Raw genomic sequence first — 14,255 nt, 5'->3', positions numbered from 1 at the left:
AAAAGTACAGAAGATTTTAGGAAAAGAGCATTTGGGTTTTTTTCTGTTAGAGGGGGCAAGAGGAAGGGTTTGCTTTTGGTGCATTTTTTCCTTCTTTACTAGAGAAGAACAGAATCTTTTCCTAGGGCAAAAGAAGAGCAAGTTCAGTCTCTGAATAAAATATTTGGGTTTGTGAAGCTCTAATTTGTAAAAAGGAAGTTAGAGAGAGTTATTTGCTACTGCATGAAATACTACATTCAGAAAGTATTTTTTTGTTGTTGTTTCAGTATCAGAAGAATCATAGAATCATAGAATAATGAAGTTTGGAAGCACAACATTTGGTGAGCACTGTTCCTCGTAATGTTAATAATAAATATTTATCTCAGTGTGAAATAAGCTCTTTTAAAATAACATGCTGCAATATCTTACACTCGCTTGAAGAGTCCCTAAATCTACATATGATATACTGCAAAAAAATTGTCCCTTCCCAGAAATGAAACTTTAAATCAAATCATATGCTTTCGAATAAGAAAACAGAAAAAATGGAGCAGCAAAAATGGCCCCTTAATATATTTGTCTTAATCAAAAGACAAATAGATTGTCTAAAAGAATTGCTGTATTGCTGTACTAAAAGAACAGCATCTGTGCCCTTTTCAATATGCTGCATTATTCATTTTGATGCACACAATGCCATGGACACCACAGAAAACTTCGTGGCTTTTGATTGAGAACTGTGTGGTCTCAGAAACCTTTCAGTCTCAAAACACATTTACCAAGGACATACCTGGTTTATTTAATGAACAGGAAAAAGTGCAGTTGACTAGTACTGACTGACCTTGCCTGCAAGTATTGCATCCCTGAAAGCCTGCAAGGTAAAAGTAATGGACAATTCGATTAAGTGATGGACAGATGGACAAATTAGGCAGATGATGCTGCCTAATTTGGTAGTGCAGTTTTGGGGTTTGTTTTTTTTGGTTTTTGTTTTGTTTTGGTTTGGTTTTGGTTTTTGTTTTTGGTTTGGTTTTTTTTGGATACATTTATGAAGTGTGTTTGTATCTTCCAGCATGAAGAAACTGCTGCCGCTGTTGCAAGTTAGCAGGGACACCTAGTGGCTTTGGTAAATGGAACTGGGATTGCTTCTCCCTCTTACTGATAGACTGTCAAGGTTTTTCAGAATAAGCTCTCAGTGTCTCCCCATTTCAGTGTTGTCTCAAAGCATTTTACACCACAGTCCTTCTTTGTACTTCTTTCAACGTTCAATGAAGCAGGGCAAAAAAAACCCGTGTGTGTTTTAAGTACTGTGACTTTCAATCGAAAGAGGGTTGATGTTTATTGCATGACTGCTGCAGCCAGGGTTTTCAGAACAAAGCAGTTGGGGGGTCACTTAAAATCACAAATTCCACAAATCAACTTTATTACTTTGTTGCCATTAAAGCAGGGAAGTTCTTTTCATGACGGTGGGGTTTTTTAAAGCTAACCGTTTTAAATATACAGCACATAGAGGTTTTCTTTTGTCATACAGGCATTGTGCATTACCACATTTTTATTTCATCTGAGACAAAGTAATTACCACTAAATCAATAATTCTTATGAAAGTGAGGCACTTAAATGACACTTGAGGAATCTGTGCATGTAAAATGTTTTTCTTATAAAGCCACAGGTCTACACCTCAGTGAAATTTTAACCAGTACACACTGAGTGTACAAGGTCACCTTGTAATGCAGCAGATAAAAGCAGCCACATCAGGTTAGGCAGGATCTATATAGCCCAGTATTATGTCTCATTTGCTGGTGGCAGCAACATCAGAAGTGCACTGTAATTAACATGAGTGAGCTGTAGTTTTCCAGGGTCTTGGGCACCTCCTGAGGATACCAGAAAAAAATCTAAAAGCAGCTGAAGGTTAGATGAGTTCACCAAGAACAAAACACGACTCTCTGTGTCAACTGCTGCTCTACACTGGAGCTACATCCTGCCCTAATATCATTCACAGACACCAGCAGCCATTGCAGCTGCCAGCATGGAGCAGCATTTCATAGCCAGTTTGGCAAAGACTCCTCAAGCGTTGCCAAGAGACCATCGAGATAGTAAAGTGACAACAGAATAGGGAGCCCAGCGGGTGAAAATCTTAGGATCCAATTGCAGGGAATTTGGTCCCTTCAGTCAAGAGCCCTAAAGTGAATGGCTTTACATAGTGGAAAAAATCACAACTTAAAGCCTTTTAAATCAAAAAGGATTTGACCCCATACAGCTGGAACAGGGCTTAGTTATGGCCCAATGAGATCCTATGCAGACAAATTTCAAGCAATCTTTCTCAGCAAGTAGAGAAAACCAATGTTTTAGGGATTTGCTCTTATGTCACGTTCTGTGATGATACACATTAACAAGTTGCTAGAGAAGTTTGAGGCCATCCCTTTTCCAGGCAAAAAATATCTTATTGAAATAATGTACAAAATTATCTTCCCATAATGTCATTGCTTGTAAAAACTTGATATGACATAATTCATAGCTGGTAGCAAGCCTTGTTCCAACATCTATTTCCAGAAATGACAACGAAGTTGTTAGCTGGGATTTTCCTTCTCTGACCTCATCAGATGACATAAAACAGCCTCCTGAATTCTATTCTTTAGCATATGCATATTAATGATAGACTGAGTAAATTATAATCATCCTCTACTTTCAAACAGATGACACTGAGCAGGTGTGACTTTGACAGATTTCAACATCATTGACTTTTGCTAGTCCTCATAAGTCCATGATTTCCTTTTACAGCATTTCAGGATCATGGTGTCTGGTTATACAACTTTTTAGAGATCTGCCTGTTCCATGTAAGGGAGAGAGGATTTTCCCCCAGGTTTGATCTAAAATTTCCACGTCACTTGAATATTTGTGACTGATATTAATGATCATAGAATCATTAAGGTTGGAAAAGATCTCCAAGGTCATTGGGTCTCGCCTTTGACCAAACATCACCATGCCAACTAAAACATGACACTAACTGTGACACCCAGTCATTTCTTGAATACTCCCAGGAATGGTAGCTCCACTACTTTTCTGGGCAGTCTATTCCAATGCTTAATCACTCTTTCAGTGAAAAAATTCTTCCTGATGTCCAACCTGAACTGCCCCTGGCCCAGCTTGAGGCCATTTCCTCTTGTGTTGTTACTAGTTGCCTGGAAGAAGAGGCCAACCCCATCTCCTACAACGAGTGCAATCTCTTTTCAGCCAGTTGTAGAGAGCAATGAAGTCACTTTTGAGCCTCCTTTCTTCCAGGCTGAACACTCCAGTTCCCTCAGGACTTACCTCTGGACCCTTCATCAGGTCTTTCACCCTTCTCTGGACTCACTCCAGACCCTCAATATTCTTTTCTAATGAGGAACCCAGAAACTGAACACAACACTCAAGGCACAGCCTCACCAGTGACAAGTACAGAGGGACAATCACTGCCCTGGTCCTGCTGGAAACACTATTGGTGATACAGGCCAGCTACCTGGAGACACCTTTTTTGACTACCTGAAGACACCTTGGTTCAAGCTCAGCTCAGTGTTTACCAGCAGCCCCAGGATCTTTTCTTTTCTACTGTGCTTCTTTCCATATACTTCGTCCCAGCCTGTATCTCTGCATGAGGTTTTTGCGACCCAAAGACAGGACCTTACGCTGGGCTTTGTTGACCCTCATACAATAGCCTCAGCCCATTGATTCAGACTGTTCAGATATCTCTGCAGATTCTTCCTGCCCTCCAGCACATCAACACTCCTGTACAACTTAGTGTCATTGAGCTCTGCACTTTTAAAACTCAGCCTTTACTTCCTTTGATAGTTATTGTCCCAAACCAATTTTACTGTGTATAGGCTGATGAAGAGCTCCACATATCATCAGTCAACCAATGATTAAAATTTAGGAAGCACTACTTCAAAGTGCTACTATTTAAATATTGTTCCAAGTCCCTGTCTAATTAATGATGGCTCTTTTTTCCTTGTCCTTTCCACAAGGTGCTCTGAGAGGAGGCTTGTTAGTAAATATTTGGGAAAGAAATTGTTGAAATTCTCTCTTCTCATTTCTTGCTTTTCCTACATCCACAACCATTTTAAAACTTGACATTTTTTCAAATTGCAGTGAATACACTCCTTCATTATATATTCTGTTAATAGCACTTCTCTTCTATGTTACTTTTTTCATTTTAAATATGAAAAAGCTTCCATGTGCTACTGCACCACTACTATACACTAATAAGTAGTTCATAAAAAGTTCATGGATACTTGTGAATATTGCTTTAGGGATTTTTATATTTATTAATATAATAAAAAGTTTTAGAAAGGGAAATGTATTCAGCTCTTGGCAGTAGTTCTAGTTCGTACACCAACAATACCTACCTTTTGCTGAAGTTGTCATCCTTAATGTCACTTGATTTGGTTTTACTGCACTGTCTGAGAGTCAAAAACTGCTCTACCCATCATTACCAAATAATGAATAGTTTCTTTGCATTAGACATTTAATCTCCTAGACTTGAACTAGAGAAAACAAAGCCAAATAACATGGTTGTTTTGACAATTCTTGTTCTTCATAGTTTGAAGGAATCATTTACTTGCCTTCTTCATGCTCTTTTCTTTTTTCATTTCCCTTAAAACATTCCAGTTTCACCAGTGGTTAAAGAGATTTTGAAGTCTCATGAGAACCAGACTAAATATACAAATGGAACTACTTATTTATCAGTGTCTTGCTAACTTATTGCTAAAGATAATTCAAGTCCTATAGCATGTGTTTAGAGAAATAGGATTTGAATCAGAGCTGAGAATGGCATGTTCAGCATCTTCTTAAATGGCATGTTTAATTTCATGCAAATAAATGCATATATTTCCTTAAATAATATAGATAATTTCTCATATAACAGTTACTGAAATGTGTATGAGATTTTTTTTTTGCATTTCATCTGGAATTTATGGTAGTGAACAGATATTCCTGTTGGCATATTTACAGTATGATTCAAATAGAATATGACAGAAGGAAAAGTTTATAGACTATGTACCAATATTACCCTCCAGAGGAGTAGAGTGATGGAAAAGCCAATGGATTAAAAATGTGAAGGGCTGACCTCCAATGCTATCTGTCCCTGTTAAAGTCCTTGTAGTCCCAAAAACCGACTGCCACACTTCATATTGATACAAAGGAGCAAAGTTATCATTCCCTAACAGGAAAAGCTGTGAATCACACATAAGAACAAAGTTAAATTAAAGTGTTAGATTAGATTTTGGTGTCTCTGTTATTGGTCACTAGTCCATTTCATTCATTGTACCTCAAACTAACAAGTGCACATATTTACACCCATCTGAAAAACACCCATGCAGTTTAAGAATGTATGGCAAATGCTCTGACTGAACAGCCAGCTAGCACCAGATGGCATGGCAGGACATTGTCTAAAAATTTTGTGAACTAAAACTTTAAAGATTTGCTCTTCTGCAAAGAAGGACATACCTAAAACTACTCAAGAAATTTCCTATAACCACCTAAATATAAGATACTATTTAGAATTAGAAGTTTTGTTTGAACTGTGACTTGCTTTTTTTTGCCCATTTCCACCTAGGTTTGTGTACTATTGAAATAACAACCTAAGTGTTAACTCACATATCCAGTTTTGGGACTCTCTGAATTTGAAATTTATATTTCAAAATCGGTTGAGGGTTTCTGAAACAATTACATAAGCTTCAGTTATTTGTGTTACAGGTTTTGTTATAAAGGCTTGTTATTTATTCAGAAAGAACACATTTGCTGTTTATATTAGTTCCAATATTTTTTGTGTTTAGAGGACTTTTCAAGGAATGAAAAGGAAGAATAAAGCTAACTTTTCCTTCCCAAGATATTAGCAAAGTTTCACAGCTCCTCTTGAGTCATCCTTTTGAGATATGACAGAGGTGTGTTTTACAAGTCAGATGCTGCTGCATACTTACAACAGATGTGGCAGGCTGGACTTGGTCCTTAAATGACATCATCAAGTCTTTTTACAGTGTTGTAAGTGCTAGAAGTCACTCAGACAGACAGAGTTTGAGCATGCCTGAAATGTCACATAGACCAACTTTCCTGTCTAGGTTTGTTTTGCCAAGCAGCATTGTGATTTATTTCCATAACTAAAAAAAAACTTTTGCATTGCTAAAAAAGTTAATAACACTGAGAGTCATTAAAAGGAAGGAAGAACTCTTGCTTGAAATGATGACTCAGTTAAGAAGACAGATTTGGGAAAGCTGCTCCATACGGCAGAAGTTCTCAACCAGAAGGTTCTCCCACCAGGCCCACCAGACTGTGTGAAGAGATGTAGAGGACTTGCTTCCTAGCCAGGCATTGTGAAGTGGATCAGAGACTGCTATGCCTAATCTACTCTGCATCCACCTCCCTTGTGCTTTTTTAAGGATGCACAGCCATTCCAAGTCACAACCATTAGCCAAACTGCTGTTTGGAACTGTTTGGAAGGATTTCTGGTCTGCATTCAGAATGCCATTCCTCTCTCCTCTGTGCCTTTTTTCCCTTCATCCTATCTCATATGAAGTCAGTGATTCATTCTCTTTTGTTTCTTCCATATGGCAGGATGTACTAGAAAAGAAAGATAAATGCTCAAACAGAACATACCCTTTCAGTTCCAGAGGAGGCAGCAGGAAACAAACAGCATTTGCTCCTTATTTTCTTCTCTTTATATTTGTAAGTTGGAAGGTTTGGGCTGTTTCTTTTCCCTTACAGTGAGAAGTTCTGATCACTGAGTCCTGACAGTACACTTATTTGTGTGCTAAGCAGATAGCAACACTCTGCAAATACCTACAATCCTATTCTATGCAGCTGATAGTTCAGAAATCAGTAAAGTGCCGATCAAACTCCAAGTTCCACACTCTAAATATCAGCCTGATGCTAACTTCATCTTATACATTCTTGTTTGTGAGATTTTTGCAGCCAGTGGTTACTCAACAGTATTTGGATGTAGTTACCATGCGGAAAATAAGCTAAATTAGCTAGAATTAATATTTCTTATAGGAAAACTTATCGGTGTGTATCAGTCAGTTCAAGCAAAGTTAGATGCAACATTGTTATAAAAGAAAGGAACACCCATTTTTGCTGACAGTAAATATATACCAATCAACAACAATAATTAAAATTTACCAGCATAATTCCTTTTCACAAAAACAGGAAGGCGAATATTGATCAACTGTCTTAACTGAGTCAGGCATTAAGTATCCTGATTATGAAAAAAACTGGCAGCCAAGTGACACTTATTTAAAATGTGTACGTGTTAAAAAGGAAATACAGATGTTGGTATGGAAGAATTAACTACGTTCATTGCTCTTTACATAGATATAATGTGTTTTCTTCATTAATGATGTTTTAATACACAAGAATCTGAGCCAAAGCTTCACAGAAGAAACAACTGTTGCCAATTTACATGATGTTTTCATGGTTCTGTCTCAGATGTCATATCAGTTATCTACAATTTTCATTTCATTAAAGACTAAAGTGACCTTTTAACTCTAGCTGATTTAGGGTAGGACATCTTTGAAATAGAAGGAGTCCCAGAATCTTGTAGGCTTCATAAGCTTATTTTGCATTTCAGAGGTGGTGAATTGTGAGAATTGATAAATTGTTGTAATATCTCAGCTGTCAAGATTTTACCTTTTCAGACATAAAACCAAACTTTAATTGATAATGCACTTTTATGTGTAGACTATTCTAAGACTTTGTTTGATTTGGCTGGAAGACAGGACTTCAAAGTCACTTAAGGATGATGTTCTCTAGTTGTACATGCTTAATATGCCCTTCCTTAAACATAAACTGAAATAATCATTTAACAAATGATTGGTGAGTTACTCTAAAGTTATAAATATATATACATTAAAATAATCCATACAGAAATAGGTCAGCTTCCTTCCAAATGAGTCTGTGATTCTGCAAAAATCTATTCTCACAGTAGTAGCCAAGAACACTACTTGCTTTAATATATGGCTTAAATTTGTTTGTAAATGAAATAAACATGGAGCTTTAGTTCTGCAAATTCCAACAACACCAACTGGTAAAGGTGTTCTGCATCATTGCTCAAAATCCCAGTTCATTATTTTATACAGAAGTTATTACAGAACATGTCCTAATTCACATAGGAATTGCCTAGATATTCAGCACCAAGCATGTCTGGAGTACAACAGGAAACTACTTGCTCAGCTACACTAGTCAAAGGCTTCACAGCTCACACATAGATTCTTTTATTATTACTTGTGTAGTCTGTGTAGCCTATAGTTAATTTATCCTCTTCCTATTAGAGTATTATATTTATTTTTATTTCATTTTATTTTAATCAAAGATCCCCACAGAGTGGCTAACTGCCTACCAATTTTTGATTTTGTACAATACTTTTCTTAAGCTTTTTTGGGAACACTCAGTTCATGAAGACCTTCAAGCAGAATGAAGAATGAGGCACTCTGAATAATTTCCTCAAAAATACAGTTATAATGCCCATTATTAACTCTGGGTTCTTCTCTGTCAGTTATTGGCCAATAATTAAAATGTGCAGCTTTCCTTACCCAGGTGATTGTCAGAGCCCCCAAACACTGAAAAAGGATTTTGGGCAGAAAAGTTCTGAATCATAGCACTGAGACTTAGCCTCATTCTTGACTTAGCCTCATTCTTGGCATCATTCGCATCTATCAGTTTTCTGCAGAAAAAGCTTTTATTTTATACATGTACAGATAGCATAAAAATTCTCTGCTATTTGCTCTCCACCACATCCCATTACCAGTTACCATCATGTCCCAAACTGCCACTGCATAAGCAATGGCAGATATTCAGACCTCAGTAATCAGAGTTCAAATCACAAATTTAAAATGAATTAATCTCAAAATTTTATAAAAATAGTATTCCTTTTTTTTTCTTCTTTTATCATTTAAAACTTTTATGGTTTGTCTTTGTTTCTATATTTTAGAGCTCAAAGTCCCTAAACACGATATTCTGAACTTATGCCTGTAAAGGAGTACTTGGTTCCTCTGACTAGATTCCAGAAGTCTAGGTAAAAACCTGGAGGCTCTAAATTTATCAGAATTGACATTATCATTGCTCTAAGTGCATCTTTTCACATAGAGAATTGTGCTGCTTTTTTCTGTTTCTACTTCCAAAGTGCAGACTTTGTATGATAGTGACTGATTGAAGATGGGATGTCATAACATTTTCTATTTTTTTTTTTTCCTTCTAGCACAAAGGATTATGCTTAAATGACCCTATTAAAAATAAAGATTCTTCTATGATGGAGGGAAAATTAAAAACTCCAGACACTTCTAGGAATGTTAGAGTGGCAGAAATGGAAAATGTAACACAATCTATTGAGCAAACAGTTATACTTAACCTGTCTGACTTCATGTATATGAGTCATCCTGTTGCATTAAATGTTTCATGTGCCTTATGTATTGTGTGATTTTGCTGCCTTTGAGAGAACCCGAGTGCAAGTGAAAGGGTTTTTTCTTTGAACTCTCTTTATATAGTAAAGAAGGAAAGAAAACCCAGGGTTCTAATATGAGATACTCACTGTTGGTAATCTTAAAAATAAAGAATGCTTTCGTACCTAAAGCCACCAGTGGAAGTCCTGTCTGGCTGCAAGAGACTATACCAGATGCATCAAAGCTGATGGAAAACTCATAAGCCTAGGGAAATCCTGACAGTGAGTAAAGTATTGCTACTATTTAGTATGAGACTGATCATACCTTTTTTTCACAAGTACACCAACATCGGCAAAATGCCTTGCTTGAGGAAATTACTTGAAATTTGATTCACAGAATTGCTGCTTCCAGCAGTACCACTGGCAAGCTGCTTTGACTTTAGTGGAACAAGCTCTTTTTCATCTTCTTCCCTAGCAGAAGATTTAGTTGGAAGTGAAACTAGCCTGCAAGAACCCTCAACTATCTTCAAAACCTGCAGTGTTATTTTAGGAAGCTGTGCCTCTACTCAGTAGTGGTAATGACATCTGACAAGAGGCCCACCCAGAAATGAGCACAATAGAAGTGGTTCCCATATCCACGATTAGTCCAGTTTTCAGGTGTCTACCTGCAAGAGGCACAGGAGTCTCAAGGGTTGTGAGTACAAGGCACAGGTTCATATTTTACAGTCCTGAAATCATACACATCTTCATGCATTTCAACCCAAACTTGCTCACTCTGAGCTCTCTCTGAGACAGAGGAAACATAAAAGAATGCACATTTGCACCGAGGACAAGGATGATTCTCTCTGTTCTGTTGAAACATCTTCTGAGACATCATACTTTCACCAGCTTTTTGGCCATGCTCCTATTCAAATAAAACAAGATACTTGATATATATCCTTACACTGTACAGTAAAATAGACATTTACTGATCTAACATATGAAAGCTTGATTTGACAAGCGTGGGTTCAGAGATGAAAGGAACCAAAGTAAAATCATGATGATATGATTAATGTTAGTTTGGATGCTTAAATCTTAAGAGAAAAAAATAAAAGAGGTGCACGAAATAAAAAATCTGATCACAGGTGTAAATAAGAGGTGGGGGATGTACTCTCAGCAAATCTGCTCTGTTCTCAGTCTTAAGATGAAGTATCCAGTTTTTCTGTCATGGCATAAGGGCATAAAATAACAAAAAAGAAGGGTCTAAAATTGTTGAACTGAGCTCAGACAGTCTTACACAGGGAAGAGGATATCTAGAATTTATGATGATGCTACTGAATTGGTTATTCTTTTAATATTCACTAATAAAGTGGTCCTTTAATAACTGAGGCCACAGTTTGTGTTCTTTCTGTTTTAAAGAAGACTGAAAATGGAGTTTTGGGTGATTTTTGTTTTATTCTAGTACTCATCCAATTATGGTATATAACTACTTATAATCATGAAGTTATGATAACCTCAGGAAAGGAGGAAAACAGTAAATCATTTTTATTTTTGCTTAGCCAGAAAAGATAATATTATGAAAACATTGAATACTTCTCACAGCTTTATATCATCAGCTAGAGTGAGGCATTGATTTCCTTTAAATTTATGACTCAGTTCTATGTATTTATAATTATATGGAGTAAGGAAACCTATACTCACTGCTCTTTCCCCTTTCCAAAAAAAGACCTGAAAATATATGAATTTTAACCTTTATGAATCTTATACCCATAGCAGTAAATGACAGAGGATTGGTCATTGCTGCATTCTTTTCTTCCCCTGGTTTCATTTACAAAAGTAGTGGAATTGCTGAGCCATATTATAAGAATGTCTTCGAACCAGTTAGATGTGGAATCAGGAAATCAAATGGGAAAGCATAGAAAGTTTTGGGAAAAAATTATCTTGGGGAAGAAAGGAAGCTGGTTTTATATTTCTGTCATTCACAAGAACAAAGATTATTGCTTTACAGAGGATTTTCTGGGCTGTGAATTATAAAGAAGATGTTGAAGTAAAATATGAGTGCCCAGAAAAACAAGATCAGTGCAGCCCAGTTGTTCCTTTTTGAGTATCATTCTTCTGAATTCTGAAACACAAAAGCCAAATTGGGCTGAGATGCAAGACTGAAAAGCAGCCTGAGTGTACCTTAAATGACCTTGTGTGAGACCCTGAACATCAATAGAAAGTCATGGATCTTAAGAGTTTTTCTAGGATTCAGTTTGGCCAGTTGAAGCATTCCTTTGAGGTTTATGGCTTCTCCTTGCAACATGTGTACAGTTAAAGATCATGAATAATAGTGTGGAGTATTTAAAATATTGCTAGCACAGATAACCCATTCTCATAGAATTACACAAGTGAAGACTGTTGGTTTTGCAGGTTTTATTGTCTTTCTGTTAGTCATCCAGCTTACCAGTTCCTGAACCTAGAACAGTTGCACATCTGGCAACATCATACCATATGGGAAGTTAGCTATTGTTAATTCTAGTGAGATTTATGGCAGCATGCAGCAAAATTTCTCTACTGATCTACACTACTGATCAATGGATTTCAGTCTGTTGAGCAGTAAAAATCTCTGTCTCAGTGTGTCATACCAAGGACAAAATCTGCTTTTGCAATTGCATGGAGTTCAATTTTGATCTATTAAGTTGAGGCTCACAAAGCATGTAAAGCTACCCAAAGATACTTTTAGATAACTAACTGTATTTTTGCTACCTAGACCTCCCTGTTGAAAATGATCATTGGATGCTACATGTGTGACTAGACCTGTAGCTCATTTTCCAGTTAATTATTTCTGAAGACAAAGTAACTTAAATTAATATCCCATAGGAAAAAGAAGGTTTCCATTTTTATTTTCCTTGCTAGATTTACTGAGCTGGCTCTTAGTGCCCACGGATGAAGTAGTAGTTTATACAGGATTTTTGAATTTTAGCAAACCTCTTGACACTATCTCACACAGTATCATTGTGGACAGAAAATCCAACACACTACTAGACAATTCCATAACATTTTGGGTAAAAAACTGGGTGGCAGGTTGGGTTTAAAGAGTTATAGTTGCTATACTTGTGGGATTTCCCTGTGGTCAGCTTTAGGGCTAGTACTCTAATGTTTTCATAAAGTCTCTGGATGCAGGAATTAAGTGTAGTTTAAATGAATTTGCCAATAATAATAAGCTAGGAAGAGTTGTGGACCCCCTCAAGGGTAGAAAGGCGTTACAGAGAAGTCTGGATAGACTAAAGATGTGAGCCATCACTAACCATGTGAAATTTAAGAGCAAGTGCCAGAATCTCCAGCTGGGACATGATAATCCTGATGATACATTTAAGCTGGAGGAGAAGAGGATGGAGAGTAGCCCTACAGAAAGAGATCTGGGTGTCTGGGCTGAAGCTGAAGATAAGTCAGCAGTGCCCTGGCAGCCAGAAGGGCCCCTGTGTCCTGGGGTGTATCAGGCACAGCATCACAGCCAGGCGAGGGATGGGATTGTCCTGCTCTGCTCTGCACTGGGGCAGACCCACCTCGAGTGCTGGGGGCAATTTTGGGCACCACAGTAGAAGACAACAAACCATTAGAATGTGACCAGAGGAGGGCGATCAAGATGGTGAAAGGTCTTGCAGGATAAAACTCAGGAGGAATGACAGAGGTCACCTGGATCGTTCAGCCTGGGGAAGAGAAGGCTGAGAAGGGACCCCATTGTAGTCTACACCTTCCTCATGGGAGGCAGCAGAGGGGAAGGTGTTCATCTCCTCTCTTTGGTGATTAGTGATAGGACACAAGAAAATGGAATGAAGCTGCATTAGGGAAAATTCAGACTAGAGATTAGGAAAAGGTCTTTCACTGAGAAGGTAGCTGATCACTGGAACAGGCTCCCCAGGGAAGTGCACATGGCACAGGGTCTGGCAGAATTCAAGTATCAGGATGCTCTTATTCTTGTGATTTCTTTTTAGGTAGTTCAGTGAGGAACAAGGAGTTGAACTCAATGATCTTTATGGCTTTCCTTCAACTTGAGAGTTCTATGATTCTGTGATTGAAAAATAATCATAATGATGATCATAGCCCTTGTTCAGGAACAGTTTAAAAAGAAAATTTCATTTTCGATCTAATTGATATCACCCTTGTATATATACATTCAAATAAACACTTTTAAAAATAAATATTCTTGAATTCTAAATAATTTTAGCAATGTTTTTCATTGTGATAAGTAAAAGCCTTAAGATTGCTGTGAATTTTTTAAATTAAGTGAATTATAACTAACTGGCAAGGAGTTTTGAGAAAGTATTTCATAACAAAGGGACATCATCTGCATCTTCTGCTTTGTGGATATCCTTTCACCTCCAGATTCAAAGGGCATAATATTCCCCTCAGCATACAAGATTAATAAATGTCTCTTTGTTTTTGCTTAGCCACTACAGAGATTATGAACTCATATAGTGTCTACTCAAAAATTACACACATGCAAGATCTCCTCTGGAGGAGACACTGAAAGTTCTCACAGCTCCAATACTATCCTTTCTTTTCATGTATACTTTCTACTCCCATGCACCAGTAATGCTGAAAATGTGCACTGCTTTTGAGAATGAATCAATAACCCTCCTTTAGTTCCCCTCTTCTTTAATGTTTCCAGTTACTCTGTGGCCTAAGTTACTTTTCAGAGCTAGAAACTTAGTGAAATGATGAAAAATCGCATACAGCCTTCATAAAGAGGTATATCAATTGCTTGCTATAGTATAATACTTTATTTCATACAACACCTACAGTGGTTTTTGAATAAGTGATTTTGAGTTGATAGTGTGAGTGCCTTCAGTCTTAAAATCCCAAATTGTATGGTCTCATCTGGGTTTCTTACAATTGCCATTGATATTAATGAGCTTTTAAT

At 37.2% G+C, this 14,255-nt stretch overlaps 1 protein-coding gene across 1 annotated transcript in view; it reads left to right on the top strand.

Annotated features, from left to right (window-relative positions):
- Positions 1-301: 301 nt before the first annotated feature.
- Positions 302-14,255, top strand: part of LINGO2 (leucine rich repeat and Ig domain containing 2) — a 29,555-nt gene continuing 15,601 nt past the window's right edge. Inside the window, exon 1 of the mRNA XM_066182396.1 lies at positions 302-320. The gene's annotated coding sequence lies outside the window, so the exon portion shown is untranslated. The remainder of the gene's footprint in view (positions 321-14,255) is intronic.

Source organism: Chamaea fasciata, unplaced genomic scaffold (assembly GCF_029207755.1).
Source record: "Chamaea fasciata isolate MVZ Bird 193981 ecotype frontalis unplaced genomic scaffold, bChaFas1.0.hap1 SCAF_4, whole genome shotgun sequence".
NCBI classification, from domain to species: domain Eukaryota; kingdom Metazoa; phylum Chordata; class Aves; order Passeriformes; family Sylviidae; genus Chamaea; species Chamaea fasciata.
The sequence above is the reverse complement of the archived record's forward strand: the minus strand, read 5'-3'. Positions and strand labels throughout refer to the sequence as shown.